The sequence below is a fragment of the Salvelinus sp. IW2-2015 genome, linkage group LG16 (assembly GCF_002910315.2).
Source record: "Salvelinus sp. IW2-2015 linkage group LG16, ASM291031v2, whole genome shotgun sequence".
Taxonomy (NCBI): Eukaryota; Metazoa; Chordata; class Actinopteri; order Salmoniformes; family Salmonidae; genus Salvelinus; species Salvelinus sp. IW2-2015.
Genome location: NC_036856.1, coordinates 22,814,168 through 22,825,288, shown reverse-complemented (window position 1 = coordinate 22,825,288; position 11,121 = coordinate 22,814,168). Strand labels below are relative to the sequence as shown.

Here is an 11,121-nt window from a genome sequence, read left to right as displayed (position 1 = left end):
CGTCCGTCAGTCAGGAGCCGCCAGAGCCGCCAGCCAGTCAGGTGCCGCTAGAGCGCCAGCCAGTCAGGAGCCGCCAGAGCCGCCAGCCAGTCGGGAGCCGCCAGTCGGGAGCCGCCAGAGCCGCAGCCAGTCGAAGCCAGCAGCTCGGGAGCCGCAGAGCCGCCAGCCAGTCGGGAGCCGCCAGAGCCGCAGCCAGTCGGGAGCGCAGAGCCGCAGCCAGTCGGGAGCCGCCAGAGCCGCAGCCAGTCGGGAGCCGCCAGAGCGCCAGCCAGTCGGGAGCCGCAGAGCCGCCAGCGCAGTCGGGAGCGCCAGAGCCGCACCAGTCGGGAGCGCCAGAGCCGCCAGCCATGGGAGCCGCAGAGCCGCCAGCCAGTCGGGAGCCGCCAGAGCCGCCAGCCAGGTCGGGAGCTGCCAGAGCCGCCAGCCAGTCATGAGCTGCCCTACAGTCATGAGCTGCCTCCAGTCAGGAGCTGCCCTCAGTCTATGAGCTGCCCCAGTCATGCGCTCCCAGTCATGAGCTGCCCTCCAGTCATGAGCTGCCTCCAGTCAATGCGCTGCCCTCCAGTCATGAGCTGCCCTCCAGTCATGAGCTGCCCTACAGTCATGAGCTGCCACTCAGTCCAGAGCTGCACTAGTCGGACGTGCCACTAGTCCGGAGCTACCTCTCTGTCCTGAGCTACCTCTCTGTCCTGAGCTACCGGGTGGGTGATTCTGTAACGGCTTTCTTCCTGGGCTGAAGGAGAGGACCAACATGCAGCGCGGTTAGTGTTTAACATGTTTAATAGACGGTAAACTGTGAACACTTAACAACAATACAAAAACAACAAACGTGAAAGCCGAGACAATCCTATCTGGTGCAGAACACAAACACAGAGACAGGAAACAATCACCCACAAAATCCCAACACCAAACAAGCCTCCTATATATGATTCTCAATCAGGGACAACGATTACCAGCTGCCTCTGATTGAGAACCATATTAGGCTGGACACAGAAACAGACAAACTAGACACACAACATAGAATTCCCACCCAGCTCACGTCCTGACCAACACTAAACAAGCAAAACACATAATAACTCTGGTCAGGATGTTACAGTGTCACTCTTTGGGTCCAGCTCAGCCCCTTTTCCTGTCCCTCCTTTACCGTGTGTTTACAAATAAACCATGAGTGTTTGACGGTAATTTAGTTGTCTGTGGTTATTTCGTTCTCACTTTTTCACTACTATAATTTGCATGAGTTATGTTACGGGTCTCGTTACCATCCCCCTTAAACCGCCGGGCCAAAGAGATTCGTAACAGCCTCTTTGTGGCCATAATGCACCCTAGAAAAATCCACACATTCGCGTTTATAGCGCACACACACCTCTCCGTCAACTGATCGGGTCTTTCTAACAGGCTACAAGTTAAGACCGACACATCGGGGACGCAACTGAGCGTGTCCTTATCCAATTCTGAGGTGCATATTGGATGAACTGTCCATTTACTTTTCGTCAGCCAAGATGAGTAGGCTTTACTAACATCAAAAGCACTAGCCTATGTCAATCTACTATTCCCCCATATTACAAAAGTCGACCTTTTCTGTGCAATAAATATTCCAAACCGTCTGGGACAGTTGTGGGATACGATAGAGCCCAAATTAATACAACCACTAGCATCACAAAACATTTTCTATGCAATGTGGCTGACGCAACAGATCAGAACGTATAGCTTAAAATTTTGATAAACTATTAGTGAATGGATGAAGTATTTACCTTTGGTTTATTTTCATGCTAAATTGTAAAGATAAGCAATGTGCTAAATATTAGGAAAGTTGAGAAATAAATATAGTAGGCCTAGCCAACAAAGCTGATCCTCTTTTTATTAGCGGCCATCATTCTGTTTTCTCCCGCAATTACATAGCCTATAGAAATCAAATGTTATTAGTCACATGCACCGAATACAACGGGTGTAGACCTTACAGTGAAATGCTTACTTACGAGCACCTAACCAAGAATGCAGTTTAAAAAAATACAGATAAGAATAAGACAAAAGTAATTAAAGAGCAGCAGTAAAGTAACAATAGCAAGGCGATATACAGGGGGATACCGGTTAGTTGAGGTAGTATGTACATGTAGGTAGAGTTATTAAAGTGACTATGCATAGATGACAAGAGTAGCAGTGGTGTAAAGAGGGGGTGAGGGGTGGCACTGCAAATAGTCTGGATAGCCATTTGGCTAGATGTTCCGGAGTCTTATGGCTTGGGGGTAGAAGCTGTTTAGAAGCCTCTTGGACCTAGACTTGGCGCTACGGTACCAATGTTGCACAACATGAGCTGAGGGGCTCTCATGAAGTGTTTGATTAGATTTTTGAATATATTTACATTAATGGCAGAGTGATTAGAGGGACAATAGAGTATGGAGTACCAGGCAGTTAGCAAGTTTGGTGGGCTACTAGACCAGCAGCAGCATCAGAGTTTGGAGAAGGCTAATTACCGTGACTAAATGGTCATGTGGAATTTGACTGCCTTCATACCTCGTGGCGGTAATACGGTGACCGCAACAGCCCTAGTTAAGGTAAATAAAAAAATATATATAAAAATGAAAGTGCCTAGATCTGGTATTGAAAATGCGACCCTCAGAGCCAGAGCTCGCAGCTTATTCCCACCCACCACCCCGTCCACAACCCAAGCCTACGTGATGGTAATAGCGTCCACTGTTGGCCCTCGCGGCTGGTTTTGAAGTCATCTCCCGATGTGCTGCTTACCTGGATAGATGTCAAATTTTGCAGTGGATCTTGAGCGACCTGGCTGCACACACCTAGTATCCAGCAGTAATAGGACACCACCCTCTGGCATAGTAGAGATATTATTATTATTATGATGGTGCTTTATTGCTAATGGACAGTATTAACAGCAAGGGCATATACAGTTACAGTTAACACCCCCCCCTCACACAACAGTATCTAAAAGACTGCAGTGGAATAGTCACAACCCTCAACCCTTAACTATAAACACTTACAGTATACCAGTGATTCATATGATTGTGTAACGTCTATGAAGGTACAGCTACAGTAATGCCAGGCTTCGCTCTCCTTCCATCGTCTAGTCCACCCACTACAGGCTGATAACCCTCTCTTCCTTTCTCCCTCTCTCTCCCTCATCCCTGTAGGCAGTCTGACAGTGCATGGTTTTGCGCTGTACAGTTTGAGTGGGCTCGCTAAAATATTGCAGCAAGGCTACTATTATTATCATGTAGATTAGTACATGGATTTTCCAAACTGTAAAATATTTTTTGTATTACTGTAGGTGGTTCGGTAACCTATATTGCGTGATGAGTAATCTTGCTTGATACGTAAAGACTTGCTCCCAGACTACAGTTTAGCTCAGGAGGCTAACTCAGTATTATGTTAGCTGTGCCATGTTGTAACGGTCCTGCTGTATCATGTTCTCTGCTAACTGCCAGTAAAATGAAGTGCTCAGAATCTTTATAACTTTCCTTCCTGGCTGATCCCGACGGTTTGCCTTGCATACTGGGTTCTGTGTATATGTGTGTCTGTATGTGTGTCTCTGGGTATGTGTGAGTTGGGCAGTGAGACGTCTTCACTATTTAATGAAGGTGGGGGCAGTGCCGTCTGTCACAGGGACGATGCTGGCTCTGGCACTAGGCCTGAAGGGGTCCACTCTGCTGGCATTACTGGAGGTGGAGAGAGTCATAACTCACCCTCTCCTTTATCTATCTCTGCCTTTCACTCAATCTCTTCAAAATTAGAAATACAGCTCTTTCTCTCTTTGTCTGGTTATAACTGAGTAATTATCTCTACGTTTCTCCATCTCTCGATCTCCCTCCCGCTTTCCCTCCTGTTCTCTTTGAGGCGATGACTACTGTCTTTGAGCATGTGTTCATCTCATCATTCTAATGTAATTGAAAAGTAGCAACTGCGTCTATCACTCACGCGGATTACTACACTAAAAATAAACTACAATATATGTGTCTCGACTATACACTACTATACATTAAACACGGCACTATACCTCTACACACTATACATAATCACTGCAATAGAAGAAACATGCAAGGCTACAAGGCAGCACATTGTCTGTGATCAGAGAAAATGTAATGCATACAAACCAAACAGATGGACTGTATCTTATTTATTGTCCATTATTTAGCCGACAGCATGGAAATGGTTTATATAATCCAGAGCTGAAGAGCAATGCACAGGCCACTTAAGAAGACCTAGGGTAGCTATTACACCCATGATCATAACATTGTTCATTTTACTGTAATTCAGATATACTTTCCGGTTTGGTCCTCAGTTAGTAGTTTGATGTGAAAGATTTCCCAAATGTTCTGCTGACTTGCTAAATCCTAATCTGTGTGAAGAACAGGTGGCAGTTCTGGGAAAACAGACTTCATTAGTATAGACATGTGTAGACCAGCACCCTAGCCCAGATGAGCGGCGTGTGTGTTCCACGGTTTCATCAGAGTATGTTAATTTAAGTGCTCCCTGTTTCTGTTCAGTTTGGTGGAGAATGTGCACCCATAACACCAGCCCAACCCCCACAAACACACACACCGGGCAGCAGGCAGGCACCACTGTTTCATATGCTCTGAGGTTGTATACAAACAGATGAACCAGTGCCTGAATACATGTTCTATTTCTCTTTATGGATAACCAGATGAGTAATGACATGCATAACGTAAAGCTCCAGGTGTGCGAGGGAGTATGCGTGTATATCTTCTGTGTGTGTGGAGTCAGTCATATGTCTCACATGAAAGTTCAGACGTGAGGGTCAGTCATGCTGTAGAGAGATCTGCCCTGAGCAGTGAAATCCCCCTGACAGAAAGGCCACTCACTGTCTGACTCAGACCCAACATCATGCCCTCACACTTGGCCTCCCTCCCTACTCCAGCCTAAGGCTTTGATTGAATGGAGGCTTTACAGCAGCATACAGAGAGTCCTACCCCCACAATCAAAACCTCTTCCCTGGCTAGAACTCGCTACCGTAGAGGGGGCTAGGGCCTGAGGAGAGGAGAAGGGTGAGATGAGGGAGAAATGGGGAAGGAGTTGAGAGAAGAAAAATGGGTGTGGAGACGGGTGAGACTGTATCTCCCCCTGAGTACTGCAGTCTGTTACTGGCACTGGGGACAATAGAGGAAATGGACCCAGCCCACTGGAGAAGCCACAGCCAATAGCAGGTTGAGACAAAGTGGACACAAAGTGTCTACAGTCTAAAGGATATGATGACTCATTAGGTAGAGGCTGGCAACAGAGCATAGCGTCCCTCTAGCTAGCCCTCTGATACTACACTGACACAGGAGAGCAGCAATGCTGGGCAATGGCTAACCACATTCCTCTTGTGTCTGAGTGACTGGGGCCTGTCTGGTGCATGTGCGGGAGGCATCAAGAGGTCTCTGTGGTGTGTCAGTGCAGGTGTGTGTTTTAAGGGAGGGTGGGAGCTTCTAAGAGATGAGATGGCTGTTTGTGCCGCATGGTGTGTGGATTCCTAGGGGAGATGTGTGTTCCTGTTGGAGAGGTGTGTGTTTGTATGGGCAGTGTGCGTATATGTTCCTACCATGACTGTGTACCAGGCTGGTTGTCGGCAGAGAGGGCAGTGTGTCCGTCCTGACATTGCCAGGCTAGGGTGCAGCAGACAGGGCCAACAGAAGGTGTGACCGCAGGGTAATGTGGAGGGAGGGTGGAGACAACTGTCAAACTCAATGAAACACACAGGATACACCTCTTCCTCCACATCCTCCTCTCTCTGACATAGGGTTGTGTCTTTGCTGTGTGTTATCATTCCTGTCACCTCTGGCTGGTCTGAGGTCAGTGTCAGAGCCTCTGAGTCTCCACGGGTCAGTCTCTGTCTTAAGGTCACTTACCAAGGATCGGTAAGTCACGCTCTCTCTTCGGTTCCCAGTCTGTGGTGTGTCTGCCATGTCCTGTTAGCATTTAATGTGTTGTCTGTCAGCATGTTGTCTGTCTGTCAGCAGGGCTGGTGGTGTCCTGGTGAGAGGCAGACTGGCTGCGTCAGTGAGAGGACATCAGGATCAGTGTCACACGCGCACACACACACATGTAATCGTACGTAAGCACACAGACACAAACATACAAGCATGACAAACACGCACAAAGACGTAGGCACACACAGCAATTACCAGTCTTGCTAAGTTTTCCATTCAGGTGCACATTACACACACACAAAAGTTCACCAGAAGAGGAGAAGAGAAAAAACACACTGAACCCAATACAAGTCCAAACCAAATCCTTCTCAGACTCACTGGAGAATTCCACTGGGTAACCCTGCAGGGAGAGTTCAGTACACACACAAGCGCACCTTCACACTCTCCTCTTCGCTATGGTGTCTTTAACATAGTGTACTCCAGCAATACAGATTTTAAAAAGGTTATACAGGTAAAAACTAACTGATATCACATGCAGTGAGTGCAAACACACAGACGCATGCACGCACGTACACATACGTTGGCATTTGTGTCACTGGACCCAGGTGGGCTGTGTAAATGCGTAAGCTGCAAAGACATGTTTAATAATTAAACCCTTACCTACACAGTGCATTGTCTCAAACAGGTATATGTGCATGGCTTGCTCCAGATTGTGTATTAACCCATGTTCAGATGAGATGAAACTATGTTAGAGGATTTATGGAGGCTACCTGCTGATAGATGACCAATAAACAACTGGATGACAGACAGTCTGCCTGCCATCCAGCTTGTCAGTCTGTCTGGTGTGTGTGTGCATGCCTGTCAATCTGTCTGGTGTGTGTGCATGTGTGTGTCACAACTACAAAGGAGTAGGAGATGAAGAGGACAAGAGAAGGGCTATGCACTCCCTTGGAGGACGGGCTTTTGGGTGAAGTTGTATGGGAGAGAGAAGGAAATAGAGGGGGTGATCGAGAAAGGCAAGCGGTTGGTTGTGGGACAGAGGGAATGTAGAGAGGGAGGGAGAAAGTGATAGAGAAAGGCAAGGGCTGGTTGTGGATGTGGGAGTATAATTAAGTCCAGTACTCTGTTTCTCTGCAGGCTGCTGCATGGAGCTGGGGAACTGCTGATTCAGGAGAGAGAGAGATGGGAGAGGGATAGAGGGAGAGGGAGGAGGCCGACTTATGGGTAAAATTACTCTAGAGTGTGTGGAGTAAAATACAGTAACAGCGACTGTAGAATGCCAGGTTATTGTGAATGGGATGATGCCATCTAAGGGACACAGCCGAAGTGCACTTTATAAAATCAATCAAAGCTGTTAATGTAACCATCACAGCTAGTGTTCCATTCATGAAGAATATAGTATAACTTTAATTTAGTTTGTCCCAAAAAAAGCACAATGTTATTAACATACTTCAGCAATATTATATATAGAAATCTATGTTCGTAGCAAACAATTTGATTGTAAGTAGAAACGGAAGAAAATAGATCATAGGCAGGCACATCATCACAAGGCCTATGCCTATTTGGCCAGAATAAGAAGCCATTCAGCATAACGTATTGCCTTTGAAAATATTTGTGTTTAAGTGATTTGGGTAGACTTTTCTTTAGGCCTATTGGGCTAGTGAGCTAATTAAGCGATATCCAATGCTTTGCTGTGTTTTTCAGGGTAGTAGGGTAATCCATAAATCAGACAACTGTTTAAACAGGTTGCTAGACTATTTAACAAAACGTTTTCTTCATTGAGTTACTGTTGGACTTCTAAATTGACACGTTGTTGCAAACAGCGGTTACACGCATTTGTAAAGCCCACCAGTTAAATGTTCCGATTTGAATATTTTTTCCCCGCCCCTCCCTGCTTCTCACGCCTGGCTTGTGAACAAGTTGCTTGCGGATCTCAACGGCGCATGCTCGATGTAGAAGTGTTAAAGTATTTCGTTCCGTCGGCAAATTGTTTCTAACTTTGAAAGTAGACTTTTGATGGTAGCTAAACAGTTAGGACAAATCTGTCCTTTTTGCTGAAATTACGCTGGCGTTGCAGATACTTTTTTTTTTTTTAGGACTGAACGGGGCAAACCAGGGAGTGATCTGTATAATGCCCAGCGTGCATTTTGTTTGTGTAAAGAATGATTGAACTTACAAGCTTTGACACTTATAAAACTTAACTCTTCATTTGTATTGGGGGACTGTAATCTGTGTGTTGTATCGGCGATATTGAGATTTTTTTGTTTTCCATTAAACCATGACTGAATAGTAAGGCCGAGAACTCGGTCGGAACGGTGTCCTTCAGTCAGTAGTACACTCTGGTTTCTCTTCAGATCGCATAAATCTTTCGCCTTTTACTAAAGATTTCCGTGGAGAGGAACATTATGAGAATCAACTTTTTTTTATGCCTGGCCTCACGGCTGGGCTTCCTATAATTGTAAATAATAAACTGGTCACAGCTCCAGTCTTTATTGTTAACCTCTGAGGTTTGGTCTTTGCCTGTGTGCTGTATCTACATACTCTCTTGCATTTCCTGAACTTCCATCTGACGTTACAGCTCATGGTTGCCCCCCCCCCCACCATCTCGCGTGCAAAACATTTGTGGCCCCCCTCTTGACCGCGGAGATAAATTTACGTTTTAAAGTTGATTTCTTAGAGAAAATGTTGCAGTTGTAAAGCAAGTAATCTGCAGCTCTACATTTTTGCGCTCTAGGACACTAAGCAACCGCTTTTGTCGCTAATGCCTGGACCCAGCCCTGGACAGGTCTTCTCCATCTGCTGTATAATGACACTTACCTGCTCATCAAGTTAACACTCTACCCATGAAGACCGTTGGATAGATGTCGAGTCCATATTTGCTCCAATGCATCACCAGGAGACCAGTAACAGCAAGAAAAGCTTTCTATACTGAAAAGTTAACTGAAGTATTAAGTAACTAATTACAACTATTCTCGTTACTGTAATTGAGTAGCTTTTCCGAGTACTTGTGATTTTACTTTACTTAAGTAAAATGTCATTAAACTAACAGTACTTCTACATGAGTAGGATATTTCAGTACTCTTTCCACCACTGAGTTAGGGAAAGAGTGTGAATGGGTGATTAGTATAGTATATTGAAGTATGGCAACTTTTATGCATTTATTTTTTTATAAATACATTTTAATTCCTTGAATGTAGAATTTATTTTAAAAGGTTAACAGTATATTTGACAATTTAACATAGTTAAAATAAATGTACTTAGTTTACTGTACATTAGTTTACTCTTCCTTTTTCAATTTAATGCATGGAAAGTATCACGTAACAATTCTCTGGTAAATTAGCCAATTACCAACACTTTTTTTTTTACAGTTTATATCACTTGTTTACTATTACTGAGTACTTTTTACTTTTATACGTTGTTTATTATTATTATCTTTACACCAGTAATTTTAGTTCTACTTCTACTACAAAAATAATAGTACTTCGAATTGAGTAGAATATTTCGGTACTCTTTCCATCCCTGCTGAAAACTGCAAAACGGGGCTGAATACTGCTAGAAAGCTGAAATAATGAACTATACAATCAAGCAATACAAGAAACATGAGCATTCCTTATCAATTCATAATTTGATGCAATAATCTACATTGATATTGTGACGTCGCCACTAGATGGCGATCATAGAGATTCTATGAAAATAATAGAATAGACAAGTCAGTTAAGAACACATTTTTATTTACAATGACAGCCTACCAGGGAACAGTGCCTTGTTCAGGGACCGAACAACAGATGTTTTACCTTGTCAGCTCGGGGATTCGATTTAGCTAAAATGCACAGCAGGTTAAGGTTAGGAAATGGTTTGTGTGAGCAAAAATGCATAGCAGGTCAGGATAATTAACTTGGCCGGTTAGGAGGAAGTTAAGGTTAGAAAAAGTGTTAAGGTTAGGCTTAGCTAAAATACTACAGTATTCAGCAATCGACTCATCATGCAGCCCAATCAGCCACGCAAAACAGTCTTGAGTGGCAACAAATCTGCCCAAGTGGCTGATTTAACTTTCAATACACCCATTTCTGTTGATCCTCCCAGTTCTGTTGACACGCCTACTTCAGACACAATCATGTAAGTAGTTACCCAGGACTCAATTCTATGGGCGCTCATTGACAAATTGTTCTAGAATGCATTCCTAAATTAAGCGGTCTTCATTCCAAGGGCTTGAAGCATATATCGTGTGTGACAGAAATAAATAAAAAAATCTTATAAATAAATATCTCCCAAAAGAAACATTAAATTACACCTTTGGTTATTGAAAACTAATTATTTTCCAAATAAAACCAATACCAAATGTATAATCTCTTGGTAAAAKCCCCCCCCGGATTACTCAGAAATGGATTTGGTCACTTAAGATTTGATTAATTTACAATTCATGTAAATTGTTGCTTTCTTTCATGTTTTAGATTTATTATATAAGCAGTTGAAACTAAATGAATGAGATCAAATGGTGATTTAAGGGGGAAGAATCTATATTGGTCTAAAAAGACCTACAGTTAAAATAAAGTACAGAGTGAAAATGTAACCCCCATGTTTTGATTGCACAAGAGTATGTCATCTCACATTTGTTTATTGCATTAATTGAAATCCGTGGCGGTCGGTGCCGTTTAAGATGAGAGGAAGATTTTTTTTATCAGCATGGCCTTATTTCTATTACAGCATATTGGATGACTGTCATTGATATTCCATTCACCCAACTCAATGTAACATCCGATAGGTTAGGCCAATACATGATACTCAAATGTTCCCTGTACCTAGGGTTTTAAAGGGTTGGAAACTTTCGGGTATTTTTCATGGGAAGTTAGGCCCGGGAATTTGGATTTTTGCTTAAATTCATAAAAGTGAGCTTATAATTGAACCTTTTGTGGGATACACAAGGCAATTCTAGGTTTTGTGGCATATTTTGGTTAAACTATCCCCAATTCAATGGAATTCCAACCCTCTGCATGCACAGTGCATTCTTCCATCACATGTACAGCTGATTCTCAGGATCTTGCACACTAATGAGATGCTATTGAGCCCACGCTACTACACTGTCTGAGCCAAGGACTACATGCTTTCTGGTAAGTTTTGATTACAATACTGGGTGGGGTGAATATATTTTATGACATACATGATTTTTTGTTAACTAGTAAATAGTAGCCTACAGCAAAGTGTGTTTAAATCATTTCTAACTTGTTAACAAGTTCTGCTA

The 11,121-nt window shown here is 43.8% G+C and overlaps 1 non-coding gene across 1 annotated transcript; it reads left to right on the top strand.

The window, feature by feature from the left end:
- Positions 1 to 8,216: 8,216 nt before the first annotated feature.
- On the top strand, positions 8,217 to 8,330 carry LOC111976192 (U5 spliceosomal RNA). Its single transcript, XR_002878907.1, has one exon. It is a non-coding gene; the product is annotated as a U5 spliceosomal RNA (small nuclear RNA).
- Positions 8,331 to 11,121: the final 2,791 nt, after the last annotated feature.